The following is a 15,266-nucleotide window of genomic DNA, read 5'->3' on the forward strand; positions in this document are numbered from 1 at the left end:
CCTTGAAATATATTTGAATATATTTAAAAAAACCTGAATTAATCCACCTAGTGGTGCAGAAACCTTTGTTATACTAACTATTACTTCATACATACTAGGCCAGTCAATTACAAATCGTATACCGACGTAAGTCCAATTTCAATAATGAATGAAATGAATTTAAAAGATAATTTTCAGAACGTTAACCAAAGACGATCATTGAATTAAAGCTTGACGTGGTTTTCGTAAATAATATGAATGTTATCACTGGAGTACATAAGTCTTATTTTTTCGATCACAAACCAATTTTTAAATGCTGGCTAGAAGCAATTAAATTTTTTAATCGAACGTGGGGAAACAGTAATAGATGCTGATTTCACACTAGAACAGCAAGCATGTATGTTAGTTTAATGCGGTTCTACTTATTCGCTTCATTTTCAGAAATCGCAGGAGCAAGATTCATGAATCAGCATCAAGTTTTTTTTACGAATTGAAGCTAACTTCTACAAACCTGCTCTCGAAATATAGTTTAGAATTATACAGGAAAAAAATATAGCTATTGATGAAAGTTTTCAATTTAATTTTATCTCAAATGCATTATTTGAAAATGAAGGCTCTCCACGATCTTTGAGAATTTTGGATTTTCAGAGTGTGGGCGAGAACATTATTATTTTCGAAGGCCTAGGCTGTATGAAAAAATCCGGAATAAAGACTTTTTTAATCTTGCATCGATAACGAGAAGTGGAATAACATGGATACTCTGTTTGCACTTAGTCTCAAATTAGAAAGCAAGATTTATATCTTACATGACTTTTCACCTGCGCACACTAGTAAACGTGTAGAGCCATGTAGAGTTGCTTCAACACTTTTTCCTTATTTTGCCGATTACGTTCATCAGCTACTTTAGATTCCTGGTCACAAATTTAAAACATAAAATAAGTGTTCAACTGAAAAATTTTCCAGCTGTTCAAAACGTAGCATTGCAAAAAAAAACAGCGATTTATTTATGTTTCTCTCAACGGGTGGCACTGACACATTCGTATGTAAATAGGTTTATACATCTTTGGTAAAGCTTTTCAAAATATCTGCATCGCTAATTGTTTTACATTTGCACACTGTGGGATCAGATTTTACTACAATTCTTGGCTCCCGAAAGTTGTAAATGTTTCTTACTCTTCGCAAATCTAGGTTCAACGTACAATTTAGTATATATTTCATGAGAAGTGAGCACGGAAGCTTTGAATGATAAGAAGCTAAGTAAGCATTGCAGTTTCTTCTAAAATCCGGTTCAAATTTTCAAGAAAAAGCTAATGGGTAATGTATTTACACCAGTTAAGACGCACTACGAAGAGTGTAAAGATTATGAAAAGTTGTCGATGATTATTGGTTTCCTTTGAGAAATAAATAGCGATACGAAAAAAGAGGAATAGAGAAGAAGAAAAAGCAGTGAGAAAGAAAAACTATACAGAAAGTAAAATATCCCAAGTCTAAAATATACTTTGGTCAAAACTCTACAGTTCAAGCAACCAATAAAAGATCGCACACAGTATGATTTTCAAAGAGCTCTGGGGCTTTCATTTGAGCATGCGAACCAAAATCGGAAAAAGCGTTCTGTAAAAAGAGTGTTTTTTCGTTATTTTTTTTGGTCGATTCTGATATACTACACATATAAACAACATATTTACACATACATACGTACAGGCACACATACACAAACATACATTAATTGTTCAATTCGTCGATCTGAGCAAATTGGTATACAACACATGGCTCTCCGTGCCATTAATTTTGCCTTAAAAGTTAAATGTCTCATATAAAAAATACTCTTTGATCAATATTTTAAAATCTAAGCCACTAATCAAAAATCCACTAGGTAGCATTCTGGGGGAGAACAGTAGCATTCGTTTGCGTATAATATCATCAAAATCGGATATTGCGTTCTGTGAGAAAGGTGCGTTAGTTTTTTGTGGCACATACATACAGACACGTACATACACACACACATACACACACATACACACGAACAGACATTGCCCAGTTCGTCGAGCTGAGTCGAATGGTATATACGGTTCGGCCCTCCGGATCATGGATCTATTTTGCGTTTTTGGACCGATTTTATAACCTTTGTTTAGTATAACAAAGGTAAAAATTCGCTTACACATTCGGCGATATTGTGCCAATAGTCAATCTCTCAAATTCAACGATATTAACGTTATCATAATGGATGTTTTTGTCTTCTTTAATTCTGAATAAATCAAATTTATTATATAAATCATCATTCTAGAAATCATGTACCGCTGAAATGATAAACCAGCGGGCAGCGGTGCTCTGCTCCGCTGTATTGTACGGTGTTGCGTTTATCAGCATGTTTTCTTTCAAGATATCAGTTTTTATTGTGTTCAACAGCAGTTAAACAAATTGCTTATGAACGAGGGCTGTTTCAAACTATTTGTAAACTTGAAAACCCTTTACCTTCGAGACATCAAATCAGTCTAAGTTCATGGCAGCAAACATTCATTGACCTGTTGGGACGATGAGACTTTGTATTTTTTTATACTGATACAGAGAATGTTACAGTAAATAGTTGATTTCTATTCATGTGGTCTGTGTCAGGCATGCTTCGTTGTGATTGGTTCATTTTTCTCGTAAATTTGTCCTTGAGACTTCAATCTCATAAGTTGTTTAGCCGTTTCTATACAAGAAACGATAAATCTCGCAACGCTGATTGCCCGACCATATGCCAGCACTTGAATGATTGCTCCGCATTATTGAGTTACAGTTACATCGATGCCCTACGTACCAATATTTGTCATTGGAAAAAGGTTGTAAATGATCCACCATTACCTATGATTTTTGCTGACTTTTAAATTCCTAGAAAACTTACTTGACCGATTAGGGTAAACAGGTATTTTTACTCTTCAGGTTATTTTGCTGGGAGAGTGCAAAAAATATGATATGAGAATATTGGAATAATTTTTTGAGTATTCGATAAAGCGTATCTAGAATTCGTACGCTTCTTCGTTCGGAGTCCATTGCTGGATGTTTTGTTGACGTTATTGCTTCGCATACCTTGCCATCTATCATAGTTAGCAGCATCTTGAATGTAACTTTTACTGCTAATCCATTGATTCCCATTCCAAGTGGTTCTAGATTCTCAGTTTCATTGTCAACTGCATTCTTCACCTGAATGGACACTGCTGAGGAATCCTCAATATTATTTTACCAGTTACATGTTTAACATCATTTTGATAGAATAATTGTCCATAATAAAGGCCACAGCTTCAACCTCAGAGATTGAGGCTTTCCCAGACTAACACGCATTCTGGTAGCTCGACTTGAAGTTGTTTGTGTTGCTTCTTTCACAATTGATGCTGCATCTTTTCTCTACCAGATGAACAAAGATTCATGTGGGCAGCAAAAGCTACCCTGAAGCATCAAAGTTTCTTCAAAAAATTGACCGTGCTTCGACACTTTATAATATTTGAAGTCTGCTGTTGATAACGAAACCAACATGTTCAGGATGTTAGACTGCGAGCAGAAGTATTACTATCAGTAGTTAACACTTGAGCCACAGAACTTCCTGCTTCTGTTGCTGGCAACATGAGAAAGTTGCTTAGGAAGGTCAAAATTCTAAAAATCTGAAAGCATACCTGAGATGTATGATTAAATGTCCTCCATGATTAACGATCCGGTCTACTGAAGAACTTCATAACAAAACTAACAAACAGAAATCTCAAACAGCTTGAACGCTCTACCGTTCTACCGGCTGGTATAGGAAATGCTAAGGTAAATAAAGTAACCAACTATAAAAAAAGTGTAGAACAGTTTTGTGCGAAATAAATAAAGCGTTTTACCTAGCGAAAATCTCAGGACAAGATATCCATGTCAGGTGGCAACCCTGTTCAACGATCAGACTCATTTCTATCCCCTCATTCACACATAAGCAGAATCTCACCGGGTCGTCTCAGCCTCAAATGTCTATTTAGAAACACCACTGTTTCGTTTCCACTGTTTATTCGGAAATCGAGGAGTATTACACTGTGACCAGAGTAGCCGGAGATGCAAATATTGTTATTCTAGATTGGCAAGAGTTTTGTATCATCAATCAGGTCCAAATGAGTTTCCATGAAGCGATGAGTGTGTGTTTTCGACATGACTTGCCTACGTTTGCAAGAAAGCAAAGTTTTGTGTTTTTCTCGTAGTTTGCAGATCGCCATGTAATAAGAGGCATGTGAAGTTTTTGAAATCATTAACATACTATAGGAAGAAAAAAATCCACCTGGCAGCTCTTGTCATATTTTTTTCGTGCAAAATATGCAACAGTCAAAATTCTAAAAATTTGAAAGCATACCTAAGATGTATGATTAAATGAACTCCATGATTAACGATCCGGTCTACTGAAGAAATTCATAACAAAACTAAACCAACACAGAAATCTCAAACAGCTCGAACGCTCAATACACAGTACTATTTACCTGTCAAAAAGACGACTGATTGGTCGAACATCGTTCGGCTCGCTCTCAAAATGGCGACTTTGCTCTTGGTTGTGCTGCTGGTAGTTAGGAAGTTTATCCTCATCGTAGAAACAGTGACAGCTAGGCGTAAACAAATATCGTTCTGAGTAGCACAGTGTTCTACAATTTATCAAATCATAAAGATGCAAGGTTGTAAAGTGTTTCTGCAGTGATTCATCCAGTGCAGCTAAATGAATTTATCGGTTTGCGGAGGATTCAATACTATCGGTATAGCTAAAACGTTGGTTAATAGAGGGACATTTTCGTTCTTACAGTTTCGTTCATTGACGAATGTTGAAATTTCATTCAAGTAACAATTTTTTTGTAATTCATTGTTGACCTCGTGCAATATTGGCACTGACGTAATCCATTGTCACAGTAATTCCCAGTCGGTCTCGAGGTACGACGCTGGCCTAACTAGGCTCGGGAAAGACTGTTAGTGTCAGTAGGATCGTAGGGCTATCCCCGCAATTGTCCTGTACACTAAACAGTTGGCTGCGCAGTCTGTATATAAATAAACAGAAGCTCGAGTTCCGAATCGGAATTTAATTTAATTTAATTTGCTTTTTATGCAACAGTATGTATTACTTTTAATTGGACAGTATGTGTTACTTTCAATTTGACTTTACTTTTAGAGAAATAAAGATTATAATCGAAAAAGAATGAGACACACAAAAATGATTACCAAAAATTTAGTTTAAAACGGATACTTCTCAAATTTTCAAATGTTTTGGCATAATTTATTTTCTGAATTTCCTCCCCAATGTTCGTACATTTTTCTTGACACTGCTTATGAGATCTTGGACGAGGCTTTATATTCCTCACACAATTTCTCCCAGTTTTTCTTCAAAGCTTCATCGGTTTTGAGATTTATTTCCGCTTTTCTTCATTATCGCTAAAAACTTTTTGATCGGAACTTTTTCGGAACCACAGGTTTTGGTTTAATCGAGAATCCATTTTCATCGAAAGTTGCCCCTTAGATCTACAGAAACTTTGTCGAATACATTATATCGTTTAAATGGTACTTTTACACTCAAAAGTTTGACGTTCACGTTTTAAACTACTGTAACGTGGATTGGTAGCTATGTCCCATTTACGAAAGAAATAACTAGCTGGAGTGTTACTACTACCGGGCACACTACTGAGCGCCGTATTTATGTTACTCTCCCGAATATTGTGCAGTTGAGCTCACAGGTAACCGCCGACAACGATCCCGTTAGAGGAACTCATCGACACAACATTGCAGAAAAACGCGTTTATTTTGAGCATCCTTGGCCTTTGCTCGCGTCATACAAAGTTGACCATCTACGAGACACTGGTTAGACCGGTGGTTTTCTACGACTAGAATAAAAGAAATACGGGAAAGGAGTTTTTTGCTGATTTTGATCTGATTTTGCTGATTTTTGACGAGACCGATGCTTGAGAACGAGGAGATTTTCTACCTACATACAGTCAAACCTGTTTTTGTGCCACGTTTTCTGTGCGAATTTTATTTTGTGCGACTTTTTTATGTGGTTACTTTATTTGTGCGACTTTTTTGTTCGATTTTTTTTGTTCGGTACACGATGAAGGACCACATCCGATAATATTTCCAGCCATTTAGTTTTTTTTTATCCTTGGAATGAATTTTAACGCATTAAATAAGTGTTGCGTCAAAAAATTACTAATTGAGCCCGTTTCACGTAGGAAGAGTCACGTATTGCTAGCTTACGAAGGATAGCGGTTGGAAAAAATAGTTTGTTTAAAAAAGTTACGTTTATTAATCAGATGTTTTAAAATTGTTTTTATAAGTATTCTAAATCAGAATCATCAACTTTCGGGTTATTTTTAACTGAGAGTTTTTTTATGCGGTCTCTATCCACCGCATAAAAAAAAAGATTTTTTCAATATTGTTGTGGAAACATTGTTTTATAGCTGCACGTGAAGTTTCAAAAGATTTTTTTTATGCGATTTGTTTTGTGCGGTTCCTATTTCTCGCACAAAAACAGGTTTGACTGTATATAGGAATCATGCTCGAATTCGCTATCGTGCGACGAATACCTAGTCACCAAATAGAGCGGCCCGTCAATCGGTTTGTTTACTGCAACCATAAAAGTTTATGTTTTGTTTATATACACGATGCATTTGTTTTCACGCTTTTCTTTGTATATTTGAAAGTAAAATTTCCTCCTTCAGCACGCTACTTAAGTCGTAAATATAACAACTATTTTGGAAACAATAATACATCTAATTTTGCTTAGGGACATGAATCATTTCCTAAGCCTAATCCATCCATTACCACAGCTCAGGTACATAAATACAACTTACCGAGCTTAACAACAACAACATTGAATAACCTGCAATGGTCGTTACAAAAGGAAAGAACTAAATTTTCCCGTAGATGGTTTATGGCTGGCCATAAATTCAAATTACACGTCACCTTTGCTATTCTGGCTTTTGGCACAATTCAATGTACCTACCTACATTGTTCAACTTACTCTGATGTTAGGCAATTAGGACGTCAAACATACATCCGACGGCTATTGGTTAAATTCTGAAATCAAAAAGCTACCAAAATTTTAATTTAATTTTTTTTTTAATATTCGAAACGCATTACGCAAACTTCTTGACTTAAAAACTTTTGTTGCATGTTTCAATTAATAGTGAAAAGGAATAAATCGATATGACATGAAACACGCGATATATGAGCCGTTGCGAACCAGAGTGGTCTATGTGCCATCGAGCAAATTGTTCAGGAGAAGCAATTTTCGAAAAATCTCTGAATAAAATTCTGTTCAACGGATTCTTTCAAACAAAATGTTCTAATATAAAGGTTATGAAATGGTTTAACATTGGGATACATAAAATTAACAGTTTTTTTGCGAAATCGGTGATTTTATCTCACCAATGTACATAGACCACTCTGACTTCATATATATATTCACTGTAATCCTCGAATCGTTTCGGAACACAGTGGTCTATGTACACAAATCCGGTAAATGACAAAGAAAATGATGGGAAATCGTATAAAATGCCTAGTGTCACGTGTTATATGATACATATAGCATGTCACATGTAAGATGTCACGTGTTACATTACATGTAACACAAGATATTATATATTACATAATATTTTACATGTTACATTTTTCGTGTTACATTACGTGGAACATGTTACATATCACGTGTGACATGTACAAAACAAGTGGCATGTTCCTTATCACATGTAATATGCTACATGTTACGTGTTACATGATAGTATTACATCGATTTATGTACATAGACCACTCTGTTCCGAAACAAAACGGCCATTCTGTTTCGGACGAATTTTCAACACGGAATAAATCAGCTTCAAAATTCGATTTTCCGAAATTTTCTTAATCTCCCAACTTCAGCTTCTTGAGTAGATGCGGTTTATGCAAAAAACTCATTTTCGAAAAAAATGGTCTTTAGACCACTCTGTTCCGCAACGGCTTATATGTCAATTGAACATACAATAGTCAAACAAAACTTGCTACTACCCATCAATCTCAGTCAGATATAATTTATTAAATGTCTGTCACCATGTTTGCCTGCTGGAAGGCCACACAGAATCCCAATATTTATTTTCGAAGTGAAACTAATAGTTGAAAAATTGAAGCAATTATGAACGGATATAAACGAGTTTACGCACTAATCCATTTTTCTACCCGTTTGTGTACACCATTAAAAATAACTTTTAATTTTATACTATACAAATGCTTCACTGTTCGTTACTGAAGATATGACAAATCATTTCATCAAGTTATTTTTTTTAACAGATAGAATGAAAAATATTTTCGTGCAGTGTACTCTTTTCTGAAGCATACGCTTAATAATATATCAAAAGAGAATAAAATTATGACCTGGAACTGATAAGCAACTTACAAAAAATAACACCGTACAAACCTTTCTACTCCGTAATGTTGCATGCCTTTTTGCGGAACATAAAATTGGAAGGGGTTCTAATGCTGGCTGCCGTTTGGTTAGCCTGGAAATATGAGTTATCAATCTGCGAGTAAACCGCAAAATCCCCTGTAAAAATCAAATGAATCCGTAACAATTGCAACAATAGCCAAAGTAAACAGGAAAGGGTGTGATTCTGTTCGTTAATGCTGACAGAAAGATGAGCCTAGGGTGTCTGTGTTTGCAAGTTCCATACGATGTTAACTTTTATTCTATAGCACATGCAGTCTAACACATTAAATAATACGTGAATAGGGTGAAACTATGAAAGGCACCCTAAAGTAAGTGCAGAAGCAAAAAGCAAATAAATTAGTTTCCAATGAAAGACAGAAGAAATTGTCGTTCGCCAACCACCAGTCGTGACAGTCAGTCGACGGTGAGATTTTATTTTATTTTCAAATTTATGTCCTGCGTCATTAAGATAATTGGATTAAATAAATCATCAATTTCGTAGCCGGTCGTTATGCAAGCATAAGCAAATGTCCAGATTTAGCACCTTTTCTGGAGCGGAGTAGACTGGAGGGTTGTTGATATATCTCTTTCATGGGTTTGCGATATTATGGATGGAAAGATGGAACGAAACAGACATTGAGTATGTTCTTAGTGCTTGGAAAGATACCAATTGTTATGACTGTTGGTAATAAACGAGATTGTGAAAAATTAAAAATAAAGACCGAGAGAGTTCTTATTTCACGGTTTTAAATATGAGATCCATAAACACACTTTTTTAAGTTTAATCGGTGGAAAAATGATATATCGTTATTATCCCTCGCTTGCCATGCCGTTCTACCCTGATGGTTTTATTTTAATTTATATTTTTACTCCAGTATCATGTTTTATGACGCTAGTTTTTTTCTCTCACAAATGGTAAAAAGCGTCCGCCGTTGCAATAAACGACAGATTTTTTATGTGCTCTGGAATAAAATATTTATTGCGATGATAAATAGATAAACCTTATGAAAAAGGAGAAACGGAATGGGAAACTGCACCGCGCCCCTTTTTCCTATGTAGAACTAAAACCCAAGTGCTGAATGTGAAAATTTACAATCTTCGTAATATGATACACGAGCATAGTAACGATGCGATGTGAACCATCGTGGCGCAGCTCGACGGTGACTGTCACTTTCTGCTCTTCCGCTACTCATGCGATCTGCACCGGTATGTATGGCGCCTACTTAAGGGATCCTGGGGATCACCTATTTCAATGTAATTTGGCTGCATTTTTAAATATTTCAGAGCTTCGACTACATTTTCTTCTAATAAGTTTGAAACATATTTTTCTGTTCGAGAATATTATAAGGCGAACTCCAACCAAAACTAAGTATATAAAGATGCCATGATCGGTATTTGAGCAGTATACTTCATCACATCCAACCCTGATGCTCCTTACATTTTCGTGTTGGACAGGATTGAAATTCATTTTGATTCATTCCTCTGCAGATACACGTATGGGCTCAGCTTTGCTCTCTTCCTCCAGTGTGGATATTGCTACGGTTGAAAATATGGTGCAAACGCGACTAAACGGCAGGAACAACAGGCCATAATTCACACCCGTTCTGCCACACTTTTGGCAGGCTGGTGAGAAACTACCCTAACATGCCGTTAGTTTTGACAGTTAGGATATTTTTTGATAAATGATATTCGTTATTTATTTGTTTATTCATCCATTTACGTTTTCCTTTGCCGCCAGACCTCTCATCGACACGACAAACTCTGATCCGCCAAGCGATTGACAAGAGCGAAATGGCATTTTTACTGCTGCCTACTTGAAGACCATTAATAGAGGTAGGTTTCAACATATGTTTCTACTGAGACTTCGAACAAATAATCGTCAAGCTTCTATGTTGTATATGTGAAAGCCAAATGAACACGGCAATTCGGATCTCCGGTACTTATTTGAGAAAGAAATCTAGGTTTAGTTTTAGCGTAAATCCGTGCTTCTTTATTAACGCCCGTGCCTACTCTTCTGATTACTTTCTTCTTACTCTTATTCTTATTCGCTTCGTTCTATCTCTGTCCTATAGCCTTCTACACTGATCGAAAATATCACATCAAAGATGCCACACTCCCCCTTTACTTTTTATTAAAGTTTACTGTTTTTACATAATCTGCCAAATATCTCGGCGGCTTTTGAATTCTGCGATCGCGCCTCGTCTCCGGAGGATCATCCGTTGTTGGCCTCGAATGTTCATCAATAACCCGGTAGTCAGTGGTGCATTCTTCTGCTTCAATACCCTCTCTTAAGCGTTCTTCAACAAGTTCCTCTTCGCGTATATCAGACACTATCGGCTTAAGATGAGAAACGTTCCTGTAGTATATTTTCCCCGTTTGCTTGGAGCGTATTTCAGCTTCCGACCCAGAACGGCTGATAATTTCGAAAGGTTCTGGACTAAAGTTACTGCACAGTTCGTGATTCTTCGATGTTCTTTTCACCACTACCACATCGCCTACCTGCAACGTACATTCTTTGGCCTGTCTCCGTTTGTTGCACGATTCAGCTGCTTTGAGCTTCAGATTCCAGTCTCGATCCCTTATACCTTCCGATATTTGTTCCGGTGCTCCTGTAACGCTCGGCAGTTTGTCCTTTAGCATCCTTCCAAACATCAACAGCGAAGGGGCAACTCCTGTCGTAGAGTGCGGCGTGGAGTTGTACATGAGAAGATAACTCCGCAAATCCCATTTCCAGTTTGCATTCTCTGATTCCTGGCTTATACGCAAACGCTTCAAAATGGATCTATTCATGCGTTCAACTTCCCCATTTGCTTGCGGCCAATAGGGTGTTTTTTTTTGTTTTTTAAGGGGGGATTTTTTAGTAGCTTAAGTATTTATGACAAATATTAGTAAATAATGAGTATGTGTGTCCAATCACAAATGGTGACTTCTCAACACTGTTAGAAATTTGTAATTTTAATTGTTAGGATTTGTTTGCTTTCGCAATTAGGACTTATCATTCGTAGGGATTTAAACCTACTTGTCAGAAAAGGGGAAGTAAACTTACAACTAACTTAATTGCTAACTTTTTGGCTATAAAGAGAGCTTATCGTAGCAATTGAGGATTGCAACGATTTTTGTCGAAAATTGTTAATAATTTTATTTGACATAGCTTCTAATGGTTCAACACCAGTAAGTCTATGTAATTCGAGTGTACCAAACCAAGGAGGACGCTTCAAAATCATTTTCAGAATTTTATTCTGAATCCTTTGGAGCGTTTTCTTCCTTGTTGAACAGCAACTTGACCAGATCGGTACAGCATAAAGCATTGCTGGTCTAAAAATTTGTTTGTAAATCAAAAGTTTGTTCTTTAAACAAAGTTTAGAATTCCTGTTAATGAGAGGATATAAACATCTCGTATATTTGATGCACTTGGCTTGTATACTCTCAATGTGCTCTTTGAAAATAAGTTTTTTATCATAAATTAGTCCCAAGTACTTAACCTTGTCGGACCAACTTAAAATAACCCCATTCATCTTGACAACGTGATTATTGTTTGGCTTGAGGAAAGAAGCCCTAGGCTTATGCGGAAAAATTATCATTTGAGTTTTAGAAGCATTGGGAGAGATTTTCCACTTTTGCAAGTAGGAAGAAAAAATATCTAAACTTTTCTGCAATCGACTGCATATGGCACGAAGACTTTTTCCTTTTACGGAAATGCTTGTGTCATCGCAGAACAATGACTTTGTGCATCCTGGAGGCAAATCAGGAAGATCTGAAGTGAATATGTTGTACAGGACTGAACCCAAAACTGAACCTTGAGGCACACCTGCTCTGACAGGAAATCTATCAGATTTTGAATTCTGATAGACAACCTGCAGAGTTCGATCAGTAAGATAATTTTTTAAAATTTTATTTAGGAAAATTGGAAAATTAAAAGTTTGCAATTTCGCCATCAAACCTTTATGCCAAACACTGTCGAATGCTTTTTCTATGTCTAAAAGAGCAGCTCCAGTGGAATAACCTTCAGATTTGTTAGCTCGTATCATATAAGTAACTCTGAGCAATTGATGAGTTGTGGAATGCCCATGGCGAAATCCAAACTGTTCATTTGCAAAAATTGAATTTTCGTTGATGTGTGACATCATTCTGTTAAGAATAACTCTCTCAAACAGTTTACTTATTGAAGAAAGCAAACTGATTGGTCGATAACTTGAAACTTCAGCTGGGTTCTTATCCGGTTTTAAAATGGGAGTATTTTTTGCATTTTTCCATAATTTGGGAAAATATGCAATTTTGAAGCAGCAATTGAAAATTTTCACTAAAAAATCCATTGTGCTCTCAGAGAGATATTTGATTAGTATATTAAAGATTCCATCGTCACCAGGTGCTTTCATATTTTTGAAATTTTTAATAATTGATTTAATCTCATTCAAGTTAGTTTCAATTATTTCTGCAGGTAAAAAATTCTGGGAAGAAATTAAATCAAATTGACGTGTGACTTCATTTTCAATTGGACTCACAAAATTCAAATTTGAGTTATGAACACTCTCAAACTGCTGAGCAAGTCTTTGAGCCTTTTGTTCATTGGATACAAGAAAACGTTCACCATATTTTAAAACTGGAATAGGCTTTGAAGGTTTCTTGAGAATCTTCGACAGCTTCCAAAATGGTTTTGAATATGGTTTCAATTTTTCAACTTTAGTCTCAAAATTTTGATTTCTCAGAAGAGTAAATCTATGTTCAATCTCTTTCTGTAAATCTTTTTAAATAGTTTTAAAAACAGGGTCACGAGAACGTTGATATTGACGTCTGCGGACATTTTTCAAACGAATTAGAAGTTGAAGATTTTCGTCAATTATTGGTGAATCAAATTTCACTTGAGCCTTTGGAACAGAATAATTCCTGGCATCAACAATTGCACATTTTATTGCTTCCAAAGCGGAATCAATATTCACTTCGTTTTGCAAATCAAGCTCATTATTGAAATTTCTCTCAATATAATTTTTGTATCTTTCCCAATTAGCTTTGTTATAATTAAAAACAGAGCTCATAGGGTTTAAAACTGATTCATGTGATAAAGAAAAAGTTATTGGAAGATGGTCAGAATCAAAGTCAGCATGTGTGATCAAATCACTACATACATGACTTTGATCTGTCAGCACCAAATCAATTGTTGAAGGGTTTCTTACAGAAAAAAAGCATTTAGGACTATACGGAGACAAAATAGAATAGTATCCTGAAGAACAATCATTGAATAAAATTTTGCCATTGAAATTACTTTGAGAATTATTCCATGAACGATGTTTAGCGTTAAAATCGCCGATTATGAAAAATTTCGAACGATTTCTGGTGAGTTTTTGTAAATCACCTTTAAAATAATTTTTGAGCTCGCGTGTGCATTGAAATGGTAAATATGCTGCGGCAATAAATAAAATCCCAAGTTCAGTTTGAACTTCAATTTCCAAAGTTTCAATAACTTTCGTCTCAAGATGGGGAAGAGCACGATGTTTGATTCGGCGATGAATAACAATTGCAACTCCACCGCCGGAACCCTGAATCCTATCATATCTATGAACCACGTAATTGGGATCATATTTTAATTTTATGTTAGGTTTCAAAAATGTTTCAGTAATAATTGCAATATGCACATTATTTACTGTTAAAAAGTTAAAAAGCTCATTCTCATTGGCCTTCAATGAGCGAGCATTCCAATTTAATATTTTAATTGTTTTATTTAAAATCATTGCTAAATTTTAAATTAGAAACAATTTAAATAGTAAAATTTGTGCCTATTTGAATGGCTTCAAACATTGATTTTGCCTGCAACATGGCGTTCATAAGATCGAACATTGCCTGTTGCAAAAAAGAAAGTTTACCTGCCGTAATAGGCCCCAGGCAGTTGACATTAGAAAAAATATTTTCGGCAGCAATATTAGCTGGAGTAATAGGTGTACAATTATTTTCTAGCGTGTTTTGCTTACCCATATTAACGGTCATTTTCGAACTACCAACACTAGGCGGTATAATGTTCGAACTACCTGTAACCTGTGCATAAGTTAAACGGGTATGCAAAGGAGTAGGTAAACTATGCGTCACTGGTACGCTTGGAGAATTTTGTTTTGAAGTTGGTTTTAATTGAGAAATTGAATTTTGTTTACCTTACCTTGCCTTAACAATTGCTAAACGGACTGGGCATTGATAAAAATTTGACATATGGTTGCCGTTACAATTCGCACAGCGAAAATTTTTACTCTCTTTCACAGGACATGTGTCCTTTTTGTGAGAAGAGTCTCCACAATTAAGACATTTTTGGTCCATGTTACAGAATTTGGAACCATGGCCATAACGTTGGCAAGTACGGCATTGGGTGATATGCTTTTCACCTCCGCCATACTTCCTATAAGTTTCCCACTTTACACGCACATTATACAAAGCATGTGCTTTTTCAAAAAATTTTAAGTTGTTAACCTCATTGCGGTTAAAATGAATTAAATAATTAACAAGGGAAATTCCAGTTCTCTGACTGTTTTCGCCTCGTGATTTTTGTTTCATTAGAATTACTTGGGTAGGGGCTATGCCAAGTAATTCTGTTAAAGTAAGTTTGATCTCATCAACGGTTTGATCGTTGGTGAGACCTTTCAAGACAACCTTGAACGGCTTGGCGTTCTTGGTGTCATATGTAAAAAATTTGTACATCTTGTCAGTTAAATACTGAACAAGACGATCACGACCCTATACTGAGTCGGCTAATAAGCGGCATTCACCTCTACGGCCAATTTGATAGGTAACTTTAACGTCAGAAACAAACGTTGAAAGTTCCTTTTTGAATATATTAAATTCAGAAGAAATAGTTACCACAACAGGTGGAACTTTCTCC

This window comes from Wyeomyia smithii, chromosome 3 (genome assembly GCF_029784165.1).
Source record: "Wyeomyia smithii strain HCP4-BCI-WySm-NY-G18 chromosome 3, ASM2978416v1, whole genome shotgun sequence".
Taxonomy (NCBI): Eukaryota; Metazoa; Arthropoda; class Insecta; order Diptera; family Culicidae; genus Wyeomyia; species Wyeomyia smithii.